Source organism: Cryptomeria japonica, chromosome 4 (genome assembly GCF_030272615.1).
Source record: "Cryptomeria japonica chromosome 4, Sugi_1.0, whole genome shotgun sequence".
NCBI lineage: Eukaryota > Viridiplantae > Streptophyta > Pinopsida > Cupressales > Cupressaceae > Cryptomeria > Cryptomeria japonica.
Window position 1 is genome coordinate 732564972 of NC_081408.1, and position 24090 is coordinate 732589061.

The following is a 24090-nucleotide window of genomic DNA, read 5'->3' on the forward strand; positions in this document are numbered from 1 at the left end:
AGAAAGGAATGTAAGTCCCTAGGCAAGGTAAAATGTTTTCAGATCAAAGGATACATTGAACCCAGTCAAGTTTGAAGATCTAATGGCTAAGATTGATCATGGGAAATGTGATCAAGGAGATTAAGCGGTTAGATTTGTTTATAAATAAGGAATTGTTGATAAACAATGTATGTGGGCAAGTGTAAGCATAGGGATGCTACATAGTGATTACCGAGCACAAAAGCTTGAAGACCTATTTTGAATAATAGAGTAAGGAGCCCAGCAGAGAGACAAGATAAGTCCTCTGACAAGATTGTTTTGAGAAAATAAGAATCTGCTTTAGAATTTTAGATGTGAAGTTGTAGATATATATTATTACTGTTGTTTATTTTGTAAGTGATAGGAAATATTTTAACCGAGTGGACCTAACAGTCTTATTTGTAAATCCTCTAGCAAGGTGACATTCTAGTTGAGTGTTTGAAATCCTTCAACAAGGTCACTTCTAACAAAGTGAAGATTCTAACAGATCTGAGGGAAATCCCTTAACCGGGTCACATCTAGCAATGTTTTTGTAATCTTTAACAGGATTTGCTTTTAATCGAGCATACTCTAAAAGAGTATATTTCTTAGTGGGTCCAAAATCCCATAGTGGTTTTTCCCTATTTGGGTTTCCATGTTAAATCTGGTGTTATATGTCTTATGATGATTATGTGTTTATGAGATAGCATGTTTACTAGTTTTTGGTTATATTGCTTAAATTTAAGTTACCGAGGTTGAATCTGTTGATTTTAGGGAAGATTAAATTTGTATGATTCACCCTCCCCCCTCTCATCTAGTTAGTTATTAGCATCAGAACTTTATAGGAATATCAACATGTATATTAGGGTAACAATGAAATTCAAAAATTTCATCATTGTTGTTGGCATATAAGTAATTATCCACATCTTCACAAGTACTAAGCTCTTCATCAACATATGTAGAAATATTTTCAAGAATATGCACATCAATATTTATGTCAACAAAAGAATTACTATTGTCTTCAGTTGTATCTTCATGACTATGTTTCTCACATTCTTTTGTTGATAATTCCTTGTCATAAGACTTCTCTTCAGCCTCTACTGAAACATGGTGAGTATTTGCAATTTCCTTCATGTTATCATTAATTGATGCATTCAGTTATTCAATCCTTTCAAGAAGAGTTGCATGCTTCCATTCAACACTTTCATGTTTACCATGATATACATTAGTAACATGTAAAGACCAATCCAAATTACCATCAATGTTTTCATCATCATCATCCTTATAAGATGCATGATTAACTTCATCAGATGAATTTCTAGCATGTTCACTTAAAATTTCACATTGCAAAAGGTCTTCATTCATAACTCTAAGGCTCTCCAACATTTGAACTTTCTTGTCCACAACTTTAAGAGCTTCTCTAAGTTCTACAATCATCTGCAATTGCACTCCACTTTGTTGTTAAATGTGACATTCTTTAGAAATCTATTCATCAATGTGGGCTCTATTTTCATTGCAATCATGTGTACTATTAAAAAATTTTGAATTAATTTTGTGCTCAAATTCCATATCAAAAAGATCATCAACATGATTACAAGAACTGAAATATGAAAAAACTCTCACTTCATCTTCAATACAATTGGCATTATCAATATCTATGTGAGGATCATCTATTGTTTTCTCCAAATAACTTTGATTTTCATTTGAAATTAAATTATCAGTGTTGCCAACACAAGTATGGACACCAAAGATCTAAACATTACTTCTCACTTCACACTTAATTGCTGCATTACAAAACTATGATAGCAGACACCGGTGGAATAAAATCCTTTAGGAATACCATATTTTAAGTTTTTCTCTATGTCCATGGTTGTCACAAAAGCTTGATGTAATATCTTTGGCTCTTTATCCCTCAACCTGTAACTCATCTTACTTCCAAAGGCATCCAAATAAATCACTAAAGATACTTTGTCATTTAGTCTATACCCTTGTGGGATCTCAGCCAGTGCTTTGGAAAATCTGATATTGAAGGCTGACACTAATTCACCTTCCACAAATCTAATCTCCATCCACTTCCTCAACATATCATTAAAGTTTGTTCTCTCAGCAAACTGCTCAAGAAAAGATGCAACTAATTCTTCCCATGAGGTAATAGAAGCTTCCTACAAAAATGAGAACCAAATCCTGACATCTCCTTTCAAGCTTTGCACAAACAACTTCATGCAAATATCCTCATGGTAGATATCATAGTCATTCATTAAATCAAGAAATTTTTGCACATGCATTCTTGTTGATTGTTTTTGGTCCCCATTAAATAATAGTAAGTGCTTCCTAATGTCACTTGGAATCTGATTTGGGTAACCAGGTATGCCATCAAAACATAATGGCACGTAACCTTTAATAGAGAAATTTCTACAATAAACCATTACTAGTTGCAACCTTGCTTAAATTCACTCACTATTTTCAATCAATAAGAATTATTGCAGCTAGAGTCTACCTTCCCTATTATTCAGAATACTTCACCCATTCATTTAAGCTGAGAGGAGAATGCAACATAACTTATTCCTTTTATTTCTTAGTGCTGAAACTCACTTGGTAAGGAACAAAATTTCTTACAATCTTTAATACCAATTTTGGCAAATACCTAGATATTGCAACTGTTGCTCTGATATTTGGTGAAATCTGTCTCAGATCTTCTAACATCATACACTGGTCTTCATACAAAGTCACCACCTCCTTCATGGAGGAAAATATCTTCAATAAGTTTCTAGGATCTTTAATCTTAAAACCCCAAGCATCTGCTAAATCTTTGTTGTAAGTTCACCAAATCTCTTGAAACATTCACAATAATGCACACTGGTGCAGAGATCTTTCAGAGTTGCCACTCACTGCTTTGAGAATTTTTAAAATCATTTATAGAACATGAACAGATATGGACTTACACAAAGATAAAAGGATAACAGATTTTCAACACTTTACTGACTCTTTCCCATGGCTGGACTAACTGGCTTCACTTTGACAAAATTTTAACATCATTCTCCCCAGTAGAGTCACCATTTTTGTTGTTCTCAAAAATGACAAAACCCAAGTTCACATACAATTTATCTATGAAGTAGCCAATTTCAATCAATGAAATACTTCAGGGCTTGGGACAACATAACAAGGATAAAAATCTGTGTACTCTTTAGGCTCTACGAAACCTAGGTGGGTGTACCTTGGATGCATAAAATTAGACCAATGACACACAAGACAACATCAACAGAAGCAAATAGATCTCATTAAAGGTTCAAAAACAAGGAGGGTACTATAGATAGGCTAAATCTACATTGACAACTCGACAGGTTTGAACATGAGATAACTGGAACCAATTCCACAAAACAAAAGAGAAAGATATTATGATTTGATTATTTTAAAATGTTGCAAGTAACCTCTAACTATAATAGATCAGTGCCTCAATCCGGGCATAAAGTCAATACAAATAGATACAAATAAAATCCAAGCTGCAAATTAGATCTACTGAAAAATATCCCTGTATTAATGCCTGGCATTAATACATTCTAAACTCAAACAGAGGATCATACATATCCAAATATTAATTCACAATTCACAATTTCTGCTCATCGAATTTAAATCCTTTCTATAAAGGATACCTGAGAACAAGAATTACACTCTCTCATGGGAGGATAAACCCAAACTCTCTTGAAGACTGGATTTCTTGAATTTGAAAAAATGCCTGAAGACAATCCAATGGAACTGCATATATGCCATACATATATGTGACCTGCAACTAAGAATTTACAACTAAATGCATCTATTCAATGATGGAAGAATGAGGATATTCAACCATTATAACCTAGAAAATTAAATGCATAGGACAAGAACCCCTCTTGGAAATCTCATTTCAAGAATTTTTTTAAAATTGAAACCCTTACAAATGATAAGAATTCAGAATAACAAGGAAGAGAAGAATTCTAGATTCCATCTATCAGTGACAAGTGTCCCACTCCTTCTGAAAATATTCTTTCCATCACTCCCATGGAAACCGTTCTCCAAAGATTTGACAAGTTTTAAAATTGATAGCAAAAACAAACTTCTCTTTTTGTGATCTTTCTAACGGTATATCACACTTTTATATTCAGGTAAAAATAACCCATCCAATTAATTACTCTTGGATGCCTTTCTACAAAACCAATCATTTGATTTTTTTTGAATTTTTGCATGGTTGGAAATATATATTTAACCTTGATTTATTCCCTTTCTGCACCCTACCACACGTCACCTTTGGATTGGCTACAGAGTCCTTTTCATGCCACCTTAGCACAACCAGACTCACCGCCATAATGAAGCTCTCCCTTGTCGCATAACCGCGATGGAAAGTCTATAGAGCAATTTCCCATCGCGACCACCATTAGATCTTCTACAGATTTGCTCGCTCATGAGGTCTCTAGTTTTTGGGGTGTTAGCATTTTATGCTAGCAAGATGGAGACTGTTAATGAAATTGCTTTGGTCATGAGGTCTCGAGTTGGTTTTTTGCCACTCACCCCTTCTGTTGGGCCCACCACGAGTCAGCCTCAGGTTGGCTTTGGAGTCCCTATCTTGCCACCTTAGCATAGTCGGACTCACTGCCAGAATGAAGCTCTTTTTTGTCGCTGGGTCATGATGGATATTATAATGAGCAGTTTCCCATCACTACCTAGCGACCACCATTGGATCTTCTTCAGATTTGCTCAATCTTTAACACATGAGATGCTCACTTGTTGGGCCCACATTCTAGTCACTAAGTCACGATAGTTAATTATCAATCATTTTTGCATTGCAGTATAGTGATGACCATCAGATCATCTGCAACTTGCTCTCTTGTTAATTCACCCTTTGGCTGCAAAATTTGGTTGCCTCAAAATTTGTGCACTTCTGGGGGGGCACTGGGCGCATGCTTCCTTGTCAAAAGCCCTTAAGTTTTAGACACTTGATATGTGTGGGGATTTTAATTTGAATACAAAAATTTTCCTTCCCACAACCAATGTGGGATAAAGGCATTACACCTGGTATTACAAATTTGCTCAGAGTTTCAAATGCCCATCGCCATGTGAAGGAGGGCAATACACTGCCAATTTGCCTTAGCTTAGAAACTTTCTGATGTCTTTTACTTAGCTATGTGACCTAGAAGATTTGGCTTACACTTGCTAATTGCATTTGTTAAAAGGTTCCCATGCCTCTTCATTGTCCATGTTCCTCTGCACAACAGGGAGGATTTGGTAAAGCTTGTGGGCATTAGGCTTAAAGCCTGCCTTTGGAATTTGCCTGAAAGTTTCAAATGCCTTCAATTTTCACAAGCACACTAGGGGAGGATGTTGGCTTCATTTTAGCCTTCTTTGAAAATAGGCTTATCAAATTGACTCAAATTTTATGAGTCCCAACAATTTGTATGTGGAAAACTCAGAAAGGGAAAAGCCACAGTGGGAAGCCTACCCATAGTCAGATGATACTTCTACAGAAAGTATGTGTTACAATGAGGGGCCTTAACTTGCAGGAAGGCACACTACCTAGAGCATATTGCTCATTACAAAAAGAGTCTCACTGACTACAGAGAGGCTACAATCTTCTATAGATAAATGGACAACAATCCAATACAGCGAACTACTGGAAATAACATCTGCTATGCATGATTACAGTCTTGGTTAAGCTCAATGTTGGAGGACTAAATCCTCTTCTGAATCCAATCTGATCACCAAGGATTGAGCAACTCCTTTTTCTGAATGATATTACAATATTCGCACATTACATTCATTGACCCTGACCTTTTTCCAATAACCATGATACTTTACATAGAGTTTCTACCTCTTATTTATACAAACCCTAAGGCCTACACCAATTAGGTCAGCCACCTAAAGATATTGCAATAATATCATTACATAATTTCTTATTACAATGATATGCCATGTTAGCTTAAGATCAAAACAATAATAACAAATCCATAAAAATATCTCAAATCATCTAGGTAACGTGTAGAGTACACGCTAGCATGATATCAGTCCATAATATAGATAGGTACCAGACCTATTCTAGGTCCACCACGCCAAAGAAATGTCTTCAAACAATTGAAGCATGATCAATGAACATATTCAGTATCTTGAAATCCTCAAAGAAGCTGCACCAACACCAATTGTGCATCCTGTTATGATTCCTCATTGAAAGCTCTATCAGTAAAGCCTTAAACTAGTGCCAGTAAGGGTTTACAAGAGTGTATGATAACATCCAATTACTAGGACAATACAAACTGACCAAAACATGCTTATGGAGCATATAACACATAAAATTCAATCTACTTTACTGATCCAAACACGTCAGAAGTGTCCAACAGATAATCTCTCCTACCAGTAACACTAGATCTTATACCGGTAACCTGTTTTCCGGTAACCATCCATATCAGCTAGTGTAACTCTTCTGCCGGTAACTGTAGACACCTAAAATTGTCCAATCTAATTAAATAAATATCTTTATTTATTTAATTATTTTAGCCTAATTCTTCTATTAATTGAATAAATATTTATTTATTTAATTAATTCATTTACCCTCTTCTAGCCTTATTTCTCATTTAAACAAATACTTTTATTTGTTTAATTTATCCTTTTTCTAAATTAAATAAATACCTTATTTATTTAATTGATCCTACTTCCTCTATTAATTAAATAAATCTTTATTTATTTAATTAATTCATTATCCTTTTCTACCCATGACACATGTCATTCATCTCTTAGTTCCTACACTACCTACCCTCTCATTATTTTATTATTTCTTTTACCTACCCTCTAATCCTAGCCAACCATTTATCTTTTACACCTCTCAATCTTATCCCTCCATTGTTACTACTTATCAAATTACCATTAGTTTTTATATTCAAAGTCTTACTATATATTCTAGTCAGTTAGCACTACCAAATCATGCAGTCGGTATACATAGAGAAGTCGGTATGCACAGTCTAGTCAGTTACAGAGGAAAGCAGTCACAAAATGCAGTATACACCGAATTGTCTACCGAGTATCTTTTTGAGACTACCGAGCAGTAAAGATGACACACCGAATTGACATACACCATGTGAAACATGTTACTAGATACATTGAACCTGGACATGCATATGAAAACGTGTTACAAGATCGAGGCACATCTAATCATTATTACATTGGAAATTGCACTAGAAGATTGTGTATGATTACAAGGTCAATCTAACCAATGAAATATTTTGTTTAGTTATTCATTAGAGGAATCTTGTTTGTAAGATCAAAGTAATGAATTGGATCATCACTTTAAAAGATCTATTTATACAACATGAGTGAAGTGTATGTATGCATGAAGGAAGTTTGTTACAGAGACACAAAGGTCACCAAGAAGGTTTTCAGAGAACAGTTGAAGAATAGAGTAAACAGAAGGGTTTACCAAGTTACTATATGGGTTACCAAGGTATGCTATAAGCAAGGTAATCTATTCTAAGCACATAGAATCTGCTATAACATTTCCGATGTAAATTTGTAGATATTTGTAATGATTTTATTTTAATATTGTGAAGTTGAAAGACAAACCTTTAACAGGGTAAAAGACTCTAATCAATTTTATAAATTGTAAAGCCTCTAACTAGGTGCAACATTCAGAATAAATGTTGTAAAATCCTTTAGCAAGGTAGGTCTAATAGATCTTGTTACTCCTAACAGGGTATTCTATTAGAAATAGCTAAAATGTAGCTCTAACTGAGAACTCTCTATTATTGCAGTAGTGAAGTTGTGGGTGCCATCCCCACTGCAGTTTTTCTCTCTAACCAAGAGTTTCTGTGTAACCAAAATATATGTGTTATGGAGTGAATCATGTATGATTGTTATCTATTTGTTTTAACTTTATTTTATGTTACTGCACCATTCTATTTATACATAACAATAAGGTTATTATTCAAGAAAAGTTTTGGAGTACTGATTCACCCCGCCCCTCTTAGTACATTAGATTTCCATATTGGGCCTAACAATTGGTATCAGAGCTTGAATCTTGGAAAAGGGTTTAACTACCTAAAGAGAAATATCTTATCAATGGAAGGCTATAAACAATCTTGGAGGATTTTATATCTATAAGAAGAGCTAGATCATGCTAATGAAGTGATTGTAGACATGCAAAGGCAAATACAAAAATCTCTAAAAGTAAGAAGATGATTATCTGATGACTTCCAGGATTCTCAATAGTTAGTGGAACAAATTGAGACATAATCTGAGAATAGTATATCTGTAGAAACTGAAGAAATGATTGGAGTATTGAAAGAAAAGAACAAAGCATTGGTTGATCAACTAAAAGCAATGAAAAGAGAACATGAACATCTCAGTACACAGATGACTAAAAATCTAGATGCATTAAGGATAGCAGAGGATAAAGCAAGAGATCTACAAAGAGAGAAATAGCAACTTGAAGTCTTAGTATCTGATAAGAATGATGAAATCACAAGGTTAACTGAGATTCAACAAAATATGATAGATCACCTAGGTTATGCACATCATGAAGCAATTCTAAAGAATGATGAAAACCAAGCATTGAAATCTGAAGTATCAAGGTTGACTGATGAACTTGAAACAGAGAAGAAATCCAAAGAAATATTGAAGAAAAGTTATGAAGCATCAAAGATGTTGGATGAGCAACTGAATACAAGAAGACCCAATAGAGATGTAGGAATCGGTTACAAAGGAAAAGAATCTACTGAGAAAATAATTCATACTACTGAGAGAGGAGAATCATCAAAGCAAGCTAGAAATAGGAACAACATCAAAAGAAAGAAGCCTATTTGCTACTACTATGGAAATAAAGGTCATACTGCCAACATATGCCAAATCAGAAAAGGTAAGCAACCAAATATCACTAAGTCCAATGATTATTGTTACAATTGCAATAAATATGGTCACACATCTAATCAATGTAGGACAAAGTATGTTAACAATTATCAGAAGGCAAACTTCAAAGGGTTTTGTAAAAACTGCAATAGATATGGACATAGTACCGAGAAGTGTTGGCTTAAGCAAAATAACCACATGAGGTCTGCACACCAAGCAAATGCTAGAGGTTAGCGAACTCACACAGATCCTTACCAACAATATGCAGTAGTACCATGGGATTACAATACAAGGATATGGTGTGAATGTTGTGGAAGATATGGACATATAAGTGCCAACTATTTTATAAGGTTTGGAATCAAAAACTGAAGATCATGGAGAAATCCTGGTATGGCATGTTTTCATCGTCACAAAGCTGGACATTTAGCTAGAGATTGCAGAGATCAACCTAGAGGAGACACTGAAGAAATAAAAGAAAAATTTAAGATGATTTGGAAAAAGAAGGAAATTTGTCAAATGAAGAAAGCACCTTACCTACAGAGTTAGGTTCACCTATTCCAAACTAATCAGAAAAGGTATGAAGGGACTGCATTCTCTGAAGGTTAAAATCATTACAGTTCCTATTCTATTATGTACTAAATTCAAAATCTGCAGAGTTAAGATGCATTAGGAAGTTTGAAATTCTATCAAAAGTACTTCACAAGAAACCTGTGAAGTTGGTGAATACAAGAAGCCTGTCAAGTTGATAAATGAAGAAAATTTGGTTACTCAGTTAAAACAAAAAAAAAAGGAGTAAATCGGTTAAAGGTGAACCAAGTGCATTTAATGTTTTTGACCTAACCCGCATGGAGCCTGATAAGGTATTTTGTGTACATAAAGTATTTTTACGGTCATTTTCATTCAGCAAGTTTTCAAGAGAGTAGAGCAAAGCGAATCAAGGCGATCAAACATCATTCAAAGAGAATCCAAGGTATTTACATCAAATCTCATCACATTGTTAAGCTAGTTTACCGATCTTGTCAAATTGCTATTATCTACTGAGTGTGAAGCATTTGCCATTTGTAAATCATCAAACCATAAGGATAGTTTGCTAGTTTTACCTGAAATTTACAAATGGCACCCAAGATCCAAGATCCCATAGTTTTCAAGAATGTAGAGAAGCCCACACTAAAATATTCTTTGACTCCCAAAGTCGCCTCTGAATCGAATGACAAAACTGCCTTTTCACTCATCCCAGATTGAGTCTTGTTAGTTGAAGATGTTATATTCTTCACCAAATGCCATGTTGAAGAACTTGGTCATGTTGAGATAAGTTACACATATGATGAGCTATGTACCGATGGCAAACTAGATAGCAAGTACGAGCATATCAAAATCAAGGGATTAAGTGAAACCCTAACCTATCCTCATGTGTTCAAACCCCAGTGGGTTAAGTTTGTTTTGAGCAAGGTTCATGATAATTTCATGTGGCTAGAGGAGGAACCATTCAAAATCACCAAGGAAATCATTCATGTGATCACCAATTATCCTATCTATGATCATGCACGAGCACAGAAGATGATATCATAGAAGGAGTTAATTAGTTTAACTGGAGTATAATCTGATTACCGAGGACTGAAACTAAATAATGTCACTGATGCAGAACTTAAGTTTGCAATTAGAGTAATTGGTTACTATTTCTTCCAATCAGAAAGGGAAAATAGTGTACCCTGTGCAGCAGTTGACTTAACTTATAAAATTGTGAAAATGGGAATGAAAGTTGATTTATGTGAAGTGTTATTGAAAAACTTGTTTGAGAACTTGAACACAATAAGGAATCCGAATAAGAACAACTTAGCAAATACACTGAAGTTTGGTTCACTTCTTGTATGCATGTTTTTCTACTTTGAGAAATTCTTTCCATCATTCAGTAAAGTAGTTTGGGAGCTACACCGACCAATCACCCATCAAATTAATGACTTTATTAAGAAATTGGGAGATAATTTCAATGATATCATGGATGACTACTTCAACAAATTTCAAGAGAAGATGCACAATAGGTAAAGGATTCCACCACAACTGGTAGAGAAATATAAGGATGATATATGCTTTGAGGTAGACACCGATTACCATTATGTGAATGGTGTAGAACCAAGGACTCAATCTTTGCCACCAATGGGTTATGAGATTGACTATGATATCACACAACAACAAATTGATGCATTTCTTACATTGCCAAGGCATGCTACAGAATTGAGATATGGAACTTATGAAGAAGTTAAGGAAAAGGTAAAAATGAGCATTGTAGTATCTAAAGCTACAAGAAAGGCTACAAAGATGATTAAGGCATTATTTGAGAAATTCAGAGAAGAATCTTCCTCCACACCTATCAAAGGTACTCTTGCCATCACCAAAGAAGAATTAGAAGATCAAAAGGCAGCAATAACATTGAGCATCGAACTGCCTAAGGGTAAAGTATTAAAAAGAAAGAAATAGGACATTTCAAAGGCCCTACCGACTCCTCCAACAAAGAATCCTAATACAAGAGCATCAGCTGCATCACCGAGTAAGAAATAAAAGAGTGTTACTACTCCCAAGGTAACTAAGACCTACAAGAAATCTGCTTGGAGACTCACTCTAGCAAAAGAGTCTAGTGATATAGAATCTGAGGATGCCAACAAATTCCAAATTGTCAAAAGCAAGAAGGTAAATATACATAGTGTTGAAAACTTTTGTGCAAATCTAAAAGAATATGGTGGATTTGGTTCCTTTAGATATGTCAAGTATGAAATAAGAAATAATGATGAGAAGTGACAAATTGAAGAAGCTGTCATCTATACACTTATAAAGTTTTGGCTAGCTCCATTGGAACTAGTAAAGTCACTTCCAAATGAACTTTACTTGCATATTGATAATAGGTGGAAATATGCAATGGACTCAGAGAAACAAATCAGAGAAAGAAGTCTAGTCCATCTATTTCCAGATATGTCTGTAGCAGAAATAAAGAAGCATTTGACAACCTACAATTCTAATTTTCTTGTCAAACAAAGAACCTTAAAATTGATGAATGGGCTATATATTGATGTAGAAAATGAGACAAAAGCAAAATGGCAGGAAATCTTCAAAATAAAAGATGTCGGTGAACAATCTAAAGTGGAAATTGTTGATGTCACCAAGCATGATCCTGATGTCACCGAGCAAGGTCCTGATGCTACTGAGCCAGACCTGGTTGACACTATTCAAATTGATGAAGATGTCATGGATGCAGAAGCACCAGAGAAGGAAATGATAGAAGGTACTACCTATGCAAAACTTGTATCTAGTGAATCTATTTTAGAACAAATTCAGCCTTATCCACTGGTCAAGCCACTTGTCTCTACCGAAGCTCCTAAGGATATAGCTCAAGGCACAAAAGGTCACTAGTCTAAAGCAGCAAAAGGTACAACTCAACACAAGACCTCTCAAGCACCCTCAAGCACTGAAAATGTAGCAGCAGAGACACCTAGTACTAAAACATAGAAAGACACCATAGTAGCTACCAGAACCAACCAAAGTGTTGCCTCTATCGAGCAACCTACCGAGGGTCAGCAAGCCTCACAAGCTATTGTCTTGGTCCAACTGACCAAAGGTAAAGAGAAGAAGGTGAAAAAACATAGTTTTAAAGCTGATTTGACTAAATCGATAGTGTTGCCCAATGTGGATATCTCAAAATTAAAGGGGTAAGCACTTATTGATTTCGGTGAACTATGCAAAGCAAAGGCCAAACAAGAAAAAGAGATGGCCATTCAAAAGAAGAATAAAGCACTTCAAAAGGTAAAGACACTGCTAACAAAAATGCTACCTTTAGCTACAGTGTCAATCGATGCAGGCATCCACATTCAACAGGATGAACTCCTTACTCAAATAGAATCATCTAGAGTTAATGCATTTGAGTACTTGAGCAAGCTAAAAGACAAGGATCTTACTGCAAAAATGATTGAAGAGATAGAAAAAGCTCTAGCTATTGGAAAAGTCAAGCTTGTCAAATTCATTGCTGAGTTGTCCCCTCAACTCAAGCATATTCTTTATTTATTTCAGAAACTTTGCACATTTTCCATATTCATTAAAGATATCAAGAATAAAATTGATGCAACTGAGAAAGAGATCACCAATCTCTCAAATAAGTTGACCATAGAGCCAAATTCAGTTCAGAATTTTTATACCAAGCTTCAATAGTTCATGGCTCAACAGTTAGAACTAAGAAATGAAGAACATAAGATCAGGATGGATATAATGACACTTCAGACATTATTCCTTCCTCATCTTTCATTAGTTCAAGAATAGATTAACAGAGCTACATGCCTATCTACTACACAAGAGGGAAGCACTCTTGATGGCTTAATATCCCTATTGGCTGATATTCAAGCACAAAATTCTTTAATGGAAAGTGTAAAGGATGCACTCTCAGCCACTCTCACCGATGCCTGGAAGAAGTATAAATCTATTTTTGATCAGCTCCCACCCCTGGATGGAAATTAAGTTTTTGATGTTTGTCAAAAGGGGGAGTAATATAGTATATGGAGTAATACTACATATTTGGAGAGTAATACAGTTCTGGTAATACAGTTTTGATACAGTATTCAGAGTATTATATACAGGGGGAGTATACTGAGTAGAGTATGTAGAGTATTCAAGGATAGTAAGCAGAGCACACAAACACTGAACAAAGCATGCAAAATTAGAGTTATGTATAGTATAATGATAAGGGGAGTATATCTGAATATACTATTTCATTGACTATTGTATTTACTGTTAAGTATAGTCATTTTGCAAAATATATAGATTTTTGAGTTATGACTTTGAAAGTAGTTTTTGTCAAACATTTCAACTAATGTCAAAAGGGGACATTGTTACTACTTGTCAAATTGCCATTAGTTTTTATATTCAAAGTCATACTATATATTCTAGTTGATTAGCACTACCAAATCATGCAGTCGGTATGCACAGTCTAGTCGGCTATAGAGGAAAGCAGTCATAGAATGTAGTATACACCGAGCTATCTACCAAGTATCTTTTTGAGACTACCGACCAGTAAAGATGACACACCGAGTTGACATACACCATGTGAAACATGTTACCAGATACATTGAACCTGGACATGCATATGAAAACATGTTACAAGATCGAGGCACATCTAACTGTTATTACATTGGAAATTACACTAGAAGATTGTGTATGATTACGAGGTCAATCTAACCAATGAAATATTTTGTTTAGTTATTCATTCGAGGAATCTTGTTTGTAATATTGAAGCAATGAATTGGATCACTGCTTTAAGAGACCTATTTATACAACATGAGTGAAGTGTATGTATGCATGAAGGAAGACTGTTACAGAGACACAAAGGTCACTGAGAAGGTTTTTAGAGAACAATTGAAGAATAGAGTAAACAGAAGGGTTTACTGAGTTACTATATGGGTTACCGAGGTATGCTATAAGAAAGGTAATCTATTCTGAGCACATAGAATTTGCTATAACATTTCAAATGTAAAGCTACAAATATTTGTAATGATTTTATTGTAATATTGTGAAGTTGAAAGAGAAACCTTTAATAGGGTAAAAGACTCTAATCAAGTCTATAAATTGTAAAGCCTCTAACTAGGTGCAACATTCAGAATAAATGTTGTAAAATCCTTTAGCAAGGTAGATCTAATAGATCTTGTTACTCCTAATAGGGTATGCTATCAGAAATAGCTAAAATGTAGCTCTAACTGAGCACTCTTTATTATTGTAGTAGTGAAGTTGTGGGTGCCATCCCCACCTTAGTTTTTCTCTCTAACCAAGAGTTTCTGCGTAACCAAAATATATGTGCTATGGAGTGAATCATGTATAATTGTTATCTATTTGTTTTAACTTTATTTTATGTTACTGCACTATTCTGTTTATGCATAACAGTAAGGTTATTATTCAAGAAAAGTTTTGGAGTACTGATTCACCCCTCACCTCTCAGTACATTAGCTTTCCATATTGGGCCTAACATCCATTTCTTGTAGTGTCTTCTATATAAGGAGATACTTCCTTCATTATCAACCCTATTCTAATCAATCTATTCAATCATCCTAATTACCTGACTCCCCAACTACGCTTTTGAATTTTCACATGCGATCAAGCCTACTTGCAACCATATTTCTGTTCTTTGTTGAGCTCTTGTGCACACATAAAATCTGAGAGCAAATATATCAAGCAAGATCAATGGAGATATGAAGAATGGAGATTCAAACCCTATTGGATATGTGATGGTATAATCTTTGTGATTTCATTTGATTTGCATTGTCTTAAGTAATCTTCATATGTTATGGTGGATCTTTGTTGATTGTTAGCATAGGGTTTTGTGGTTGAATCTATTTAGTCTTTTAATATTGTTATTATCCATTTTCACCATAAACAGTAATAGCCAGTGTTGACATCAATTACAAAACATCAATGCCACACATAATTAATTCACCCATAATACCAACAATCTCCCCCTTTGGCATTGATGGTAACACTACATGTGAAAAACATCTAAGTACCAAGAGATGCCAAACAAGTCTCCCCCTGTGGAAGACAACCAACAATCAATAGCTCTCCCCTAGTGAATGATATCTCTATAAGGCTTTGAACAAATCTCACTCCCCAATGTATACAACTTTGATTTTATTTTCACATCAATATCTCTTCGCCTTTGACCTCAATGCAAGAAACCTGAAAAAAAATATCAAAGAAATGATATAAACCTTTGAATCTCAAAGCTGACTACTCCCCCTGAGTATTAGCACCACTCATCAGTCCTCGAATGAATAATGTTTCTGATAATACATGTCGGACTGATGACAAACTTCATCAATAAAGTCTATACTGGAGGGGCAGAAACCCCTAACCTATCTCTCAAGTATTCAAATGATTCTTTAGACAATGGTTTAGTGAATATGTCTACAATGTGTTCCTTAGTGTTCACATACACCAATTTGACTTCCTTTGCTTCTACCGTGTCCTTCAGAAAGTTATACTTTATTGAAATATGCTTAGTCTTAGAGTGAAATACCGGATTCGTGGATATGTCAATAGATGCAGAGTTATCATAGTAGATAACTATCGGTTCACTACAATTTACCCTGATATCCTTCAACATTTTCTTCATCCACAAAACTTAAGTGTAATTAGTTCTTGTTGCAACATACTCAGCTTCTACAGTAGATAAAGAAATGCATGGCTATTTTTTTCTTATCTATGAAACCAATTTATTTCCAAGAAAGAAAGCTCCACCAGAAGTGCTTTTCCTATCATCAATATCGCCTGCCCAATCTAAGTCAGTATATGCACATAAGGTGAAATTATCATTTCTGGAATACCATAAACCATATTCTGTTGTTCCTTGGAAATATCAAAATATCCTTTTTACTGCACAATCATTATTTTCTTTAGGATTACTTTGATATCTTGAAACAATACTTACTGCATTCATAATATTAGGTCTACTCTGAGTTAGATATAACAGACAACCAATCATAGATTTATACCTAGTCAGATTTACCAGTGAAGAAGTATCCTTGATAGATAATTTCTCACTTGTAGCCATAGGAGTACTTACTGGTTTGGAATTCTCCTTACCAAACCATTTCAACAATTCCCTCAAATACTTAGTTTGATAGATAAAAATTCCTTTGTCAGTTTGAGTAATTTGCAAACCTAAGAAAAATTTCATCTCACCAATCATGGACATTTCAAATTCATTTTTCATGTTGTTAGCGAATTCCATGCACAATTTATCTTCTCCTCCAAAAATGATATCATCAATAAAAACTTCAATAATTAGAATATCATTATTAGTGATCTTATAATATAGATTACTATTAGTACTGCCTTTAGTAAAACCAAGCTTCAAAATATATTTATTCAACCTTGCATACCAAGCTCTAGGAGCTTGTTTCAAAATCATATAAATATTTCTTTAGTTTGCAAACCATGTCTTTGTCATCTGTCAGTGAAAATCCATCAGGTTTCTCAATGCAAACTTATTCCTTAAGCTCACCATTTAAAAATGCACATTTGACATCCATTTGATAAACCTTATAGTTCTTATAAGTTGCATAGGACAGAAATAGTCTAGCAGCTTCAATTCTAGCTATAGGTGCAAATGTCTCACCATAATCAATTCCTTCCATTTGAGAATATCCTTTACAAACCAATGTAGCCTTGTTCCTTATAAATTGACCATCCTCATTCAGTTTATTTCTAAAAAACCATTTAGTTGCAATAATATTCTTATTTTTAGGTCGAGAAACTAAAGACCATGTTTCATTCTTCTCTATTTGATCTAATTCATCTTCCATAGCCTTTAACCAATGTTTATCCTTACAAGCTTCAATAATAGTTTCCGGTTCAACTTGATAAATAAGACATACCTCTTCATTTGCCAGTTTTCATCTTGTCATTACTCCCTTGTTCCTATCTCCAATAATTTAATCTTTAGAATGATTTAATCTTACATACCTTGGAGTCTTTTGAACTTCAGGTTCACCACTTTGATCATCAGTCACAGTTGAATGTTTAGAATGTGTTGGTGTAATTGTTTTAGTTTCCTCTATTGGTTGAGGAATTGATGGTTTAGTTATGATCATTTCCACTACTGGTTCCCTATCAATTGATATAGAATGATTTCTATACTATTCATCCACTTTCACATTATCACTTTCCACAATTTTCTGTAGTCTTTTGTTATAACATCTATATGCTTTTCTCTGAATTGAATAACCAAGAAATATCCCTTCATTACATCTAGGATTAAACTTTCCAATTGAATCATCTATTTTGATATAACATTTACTTTCAACAATTTTGAAATACTTAATAGTAGTATGTTCAAACCATAGTTCATAAGGGGTCTTACTGGTTCCACCTTTGATGGGAACTTTGTTCAGTGTGTAGACTGTTGTACTCGCTGCTTCTCTCCAGTAGATATGAGGCAATTTCCATCATCATAGATATAGCTGCATATAAATAAGTTATGTTCTGTCTTTCAACTACTCCATTTTGTTGAGGAGTCCCAGGTGCAAATAATTGTCTCTTGATTCCATTTGTCTCATAATAACTGTTAAATTTATAAGAAGTGAACTCATCGCCATGACCTGATGATGCAGAGACCTACCCACACACCTAAGGGAAAGCCCAAACAAGTTTAGACTAATGACCCCTCAAATTATGATAAGGATCCTACAAGGAATGACTCCACACCTTGGATGAAACTACACACACATTCACTAGGCTTGGGCCTACTCAAGATGAGTAAAAGGCCTTACTTTCTCAGACAATCCTTACCGTTAAATCCTACTCTTAGGTATTTTGGAAATGATCCATTTATGATTTCTAATAGATATTCCAAACACTAGTTTTGGTTTTGGGCACCAATTCCTTGTACCTTCTTTGGAAATCTACCCCTTAGGCTTGTAGCCCTATTTGGCGATAGAATGGACCTTAACCCAAAACTTTTCCACACATTCATACAAAACAATTATCATTTTAGACACCCTTTTGGAATTTGTACTGATCCCCAAAATGGTTTGGCCAGATCTACAATTAGAAGATCTGTTCCCTTCAGAGGCTAAGAGACCTAATAGGGGCAATTAGCCCTATTTTCCAAAGCAACTACCTTTACTAGTACACGAAATGAAAAATAAATTTTATGGGCATGTGGGGGGTAGTGAGAAACCTCTAATTCCAAGGTTGCATGCCTGGAATCCATTGCTATGACAACTTATGATGATTGTCCTAAATTATGTCCTAGGAAGTCACATAGAGATACCTACCTAATCTTGCTCCTTTCTCCACACAAAAAATTTTCCCCTACAACAAGAAATGAAAAAAAAAATTTACACAGGCTTATCCTACATCCCTCCAAAGGAAGAGTCTTCTAATGGACTAGAATGCAAGATAAAACCATTTTTGTTCAAAACCCTCTCCAAACCCTAACTTTCTGGGTTACAGTCAAAAGAATGGAGGGGTCTCTCTACTCCAAAATAGTTATGACCTCAGAAAACCCCCAAAAGAAATCTATTTCATACCCCTATCTAATCCATGGATGGTGGGATTCAAATCAATCCATACATGCACGTGCAACTCCTGCAAACTCAGAATTTATGGGAAAACTAAAGTGTTTTATGTATTATTGCTTCACAAACTCTAATTACAATAGAAACAACCTTGGGAATCATGTCCACAAGTCTTATACAACTCTCCAATGGTTTCCCACCAAATTTGGAGTAAGTTGGAGCTATTGAAAGGCTTCGCCTAATCGATTTTCAAAAATTTGCAGTTTTGCACTCAAAAGTTGCATTTTACAAAAGTTGCATTTTTGTAATTTTGCACAAAAAGTTGTCATACTCCCTAAGGTTAGAATCCACCTACATGGATCAACCAAAAACTCATAAAAATGTCTTAAAAACCTATCAAACAAAAATCTAAACCATCTACTACCCCTTTTTACCACATTTCCCAATTGGCTTCTCAAATAACCTAATTGGTGACATGGGCTTACATGGTGGGGTTTAATTGCATACATGAAACACAAGAAACACTAATACACCCTAATGATCCTAATCTTCATACTTAGGGTCATGAATAGATTGTTGATGAGGTGCTCCTACACCATCTAATCTTTGACATTTAATTTTCAATCCATTTTATGTTTCAACCTTCGCTTTAAAGATCTTGAATTTCTCAAAAGCTTCAGACTTCTCCCTTAGAATAGTCACCCACATAATTCTAGAATAGTCATCAATAATCATCATGAAATACCTATCATCTTGAAAGCTTCTAGTCCTTGCTAGACCACATAAGTCAGTGTGAATCAAATCAAGTACATCATTAGATTTATCATGTATGCTTTTAAAAGAACTTTTGACTTGCTTACCTAATTGACATTCTTTACATACCAGATTATGAGGCTTCATAATCTTAGGTACATCTCTAACTGCCTTAGTTGAACTGATCTTAACAATATAATCAAAATTAACATGACACAACCTCTTATGCCATAGCCAACTCTCATCAATATGAGCAATCAAACATATCTTATTACCATTGTTCAAGTGAAAGATGTTACTTCCTATCTGAATACTGGTTGCAATCTCCAAACAAGTTTTGTTAATGATTTTTCATTTTCTATCCTTAAACTAAAGTTGAAAACCCTTATCAACTAATTAACCAACACTAAAAAGATTATGCCTTAAACCTTGTACATAATAGACATTATCAGTGTTATACTTGTCATCCAAAGAAATAATACCTCTACCTTTGATCATACATGCCTTTTCATCTCCAAATCTGACTTGACCACCATTGTATTCTTCTAGGGATAGAAATTTTCTTTTATCTCCAGTCATATGATGTAAGCATCCACTATCAACTACCCATTCATTCTTATCTTCAACTTTTACTACTAGGGCCTTCTCTTCATTTTTGATAGCCGGTTCTGGTTCATCTTCCTTCAATGCATAGAACACCCATTCCTTTCCATTTCTAGATCCACTACTAGAGTCTTTTACTGATTCATCTCTAAAGGCATCAGTTACTCCTTCCTCATCTGCTATGAATCTATAGTTGTTCAGGTTAGGCTTAAAAGTTTTCTTTACTCTTTCCTCAAACCTTGCATTCCTTTCAAGACATCTAGATGCAAAATGACCAATCTTATTACATGAAAAACATTTAAAAGGTTCTTTTCCTTCATACTTGCAGTTGGACCTTTAGGTACTCTTTTAGCGAATAAGGCTTCAAGTTTCTCAAGATATTCATCTTCTTTCCTCATGTCTTCCAGTTCTTTTGCATATAGGGCTCTCCAATAACTTTTTCCAGTAGATGTTGATGATGATACATGAAAAGAAGGTTCAAACTTTAGAACTCTAGAAGATCCAAATTATTCAAGCTCAAAAGCAGATAATTTCCCAATTAGAATGTCTCTATTGGCTGAAGTGTTTGCCATTATTCTTAGCTCATTAATTGCAATTGCCTTCATCTTGTAAGCTGGTGGAAGGGCTCTCAAGACTTTTGAAACTATTTCATTTTCACTTAGAAATCCTCCACATCATTTAATTCCCATAACAATCTCATTTACTCTTTCCATAAACACAACAATTCTTTCATTTTCTTCCATTTTCAAGTTTTCATACCTTACCCAGTAACCATCAAGTTTATCAATTTTGACAACATGGTAACCTTCATTCAGAGTTTGCAATTTGTCACATATAACCTTAGCTGATGATTTGTCAGTCAATCACATAATCTGTTGATTAGTAAGTGCACACAAGAGGGCTTCTCTAGCTCTGCAATCATTTTCAATATTATTATCTAGGTCTGTAGGAGCAGGATTGCCGAATGTCGGATCATAAGGAGTGTATCCTTTCTTAGTGATCTCCCAAATATAATTGTCAAGATATCTAAGATGAGTCTCCATTCTAATTTTCCATATCCCATAATTTGTTCCATCAAGCTTAGGGATTTCTCTTCTGAAAATAGCTACCGGTGGATTAGAAGTGTTAGCTGCCATAGGATCTACCTCAAGCGGTTAAGCTTCTACAAAAGAGGACCAAAGCTCTGATACCAATTGTTAGGATAACTAGTGAAAAATTGAAAGGTGGGGGTGAGTCAGTTGTTAACAGATTATAACTTTTAATCCATAATATAACCTTAAATAGATCCAGTACCGATAAAGCACAAATAAATGTTGGTAGAAGTAGATACTGGTAAACAATACAACTTAAGAATTAACCAGATAATCAATGCAAAAACACCATACCACATGACACCCTAATTTTTATGTGGAAAACTCGGAAAGTGAAAAACCACGGTGGGAATCCTACCCATAGTCAGATGATACTTTTGCAAAAAGTATGTGTTACACTAAGGGGCCTACACTTGAAGGAAGGCACACTACCTAGAGTGTACTACTCATTACAAAAAGAGTCTCATTGACTATAGAGAGGCTACAACCTTCTCAAGATAAATGGACAATAATCTAATAGAGTGAACTACTGAAAATAACATCTACTATGCCTGATTACAGTCTCTATTAAGCTCAAAGTCGAAGGACTAAATCCTCTTCTGAATCCAATTTGATCACTAATGATTGATAAACTCCTCTTCCTGAATGATATTACAATATTCGCACATTACATTCCTTTACCATGACCTTTTTCCAATAACCATGATACTTCACAAAGAGATTCTACCTCTTATTTATACAAACCCTAAGGCCTAAACCAATTAGGTTGGCCAGCTAAAGATATAACACTAATATCATTACATAATTTCTTATTACAATGATATGCCATGTCATCTTAAGATCCAAACAATAATAACAAATCCATAAAATTGATGAATAATGATGAACAATAAATACCCTAAACGGTACTGAGAGGGGGGCTGAATCAGTAGAGACAAAAACTTTTTCAACAATCTTCTCAAGCTAAAATAACACTAACTAGTTGTCTTCATCACTTAACTTAACCATGACAACGCCAGTTAAACATAGTAAGACTTCAGACATCATAATCCGGTAAGTCTGAACACTTCAAATACATTTAATACTTGATAACTACTTCACCCATAAACATATACATGTGGTGTGTCAACAATACCATAACCATTAACTTTGCATGCATAATTCTTAAACAAAGAATACTTAATCATCACATGAAAAATGCACAACTCATGACACAAACTTTTCACGTGGAAACCCAAATGGGAAAAACCATGGTGGGGATGAATACCCACAAGTTTTTTTTTTAACTCTTTTGGAGCTCGCTCTGTTAGGAGCCTAGTCCAGTTAAAGACTTTACAATAAGGTTCTACTAGGAACCTATCCTATTAATGATCACTTGGTTAAGGGATGGCTATATACCGTGTTAAAGGTTGAAACCCTATTAAAGGTTACCTTGCTAGAGGTTTTAAAGAACTCAATGAACTTGAGTCACCTGGTTAGAGGATTTACAGTAAGCCTATTAAAGCTAACCAACAAAGGGATTTTCCTTCTATTGAAATGATTAGAAGACAATAGGTAAAGCTTTGATCTAATAACAACACTATATGCTAAGGCAGATCCTTTTCAATTCCTCTACTCTGCAATCACACTCTGCAATTTTCTCTTACTGGTCTCACAAGTATCTCATCACTTGGATACAGACACAACATTTTCCAACAACTTACAATAACAAACATCATCGACCTTATACACAACAATTAGGTTGGTAGCATAAACCCTAAACCCTAAGCATTTTAGGTTTTCAATACAAGTGGTCCAATCCTAACCATCCAAACATTTTGCATAGAGCAATACAATTTCAAACAGATCACAAGACAATCTGCACCGTTCATTCTTCACCACACATTAAAATCAATAACTCATCACGCTTTCTTCTCATACCTCTAAGAAGAATGTTCATTCCCAAGTTAGACATTTAATGTAGTCGATCTTCACATGCAAGATCCTCAAGGAAATCCTTCACATGCACAAAGCTGACATGGCATCACAATCTCATCTTCATCTCTTAGCTAACTCATCACAGAATGCCATCAGTTGCATCACCCAAGAGAGATTGCCAAACTGGAAACCCTAGAGATGAGACTACCAACCGATAGTCACACTCAGTGAAACCCCGACACTACTTCAATGCATCTATTCATGCTAGTTCACCAAATTCTTCCAATCTATATACTGGTTCACTTGCACTTATTTGCATTAATGACAACATACATTATCATCATATCAACATGTCAGTTCATCATATGCCAACAATCTCCCCCTTTGGCATTGATGGCAATACTCAGTGCAGCATTGTAACTGAAAACATCATAGACCAGTGTATTATGCATCATCAGATATCTTCTCCCCATACATCAGATATCTTCTCCCCCTTTGACAACAATGCCAAAGTGGAGGCACAAGCTTCCATTCTCCACTATGTTGCTCCCCCTGTGGAGTAGTTGTTAGGTCCTGGAGGCAACTAAGAGGGGGGGGGTGAATCAATTGTCCAATAAATACAAACCAAAAATAACTTAACCAAACTTTAATGCCGGTAGACAGTTTAACAATTAATTGCAGTACTGGTAAAGTTTAATGCATGAAACAGAAAGACAAATAACATACGCAACACATAACACAATTATTTCTACATGGAAAACCTGTAAGGGGAAAAACCATAGTGGGAAACCTTACTCACAATCAGATGATACTACTATAGATAG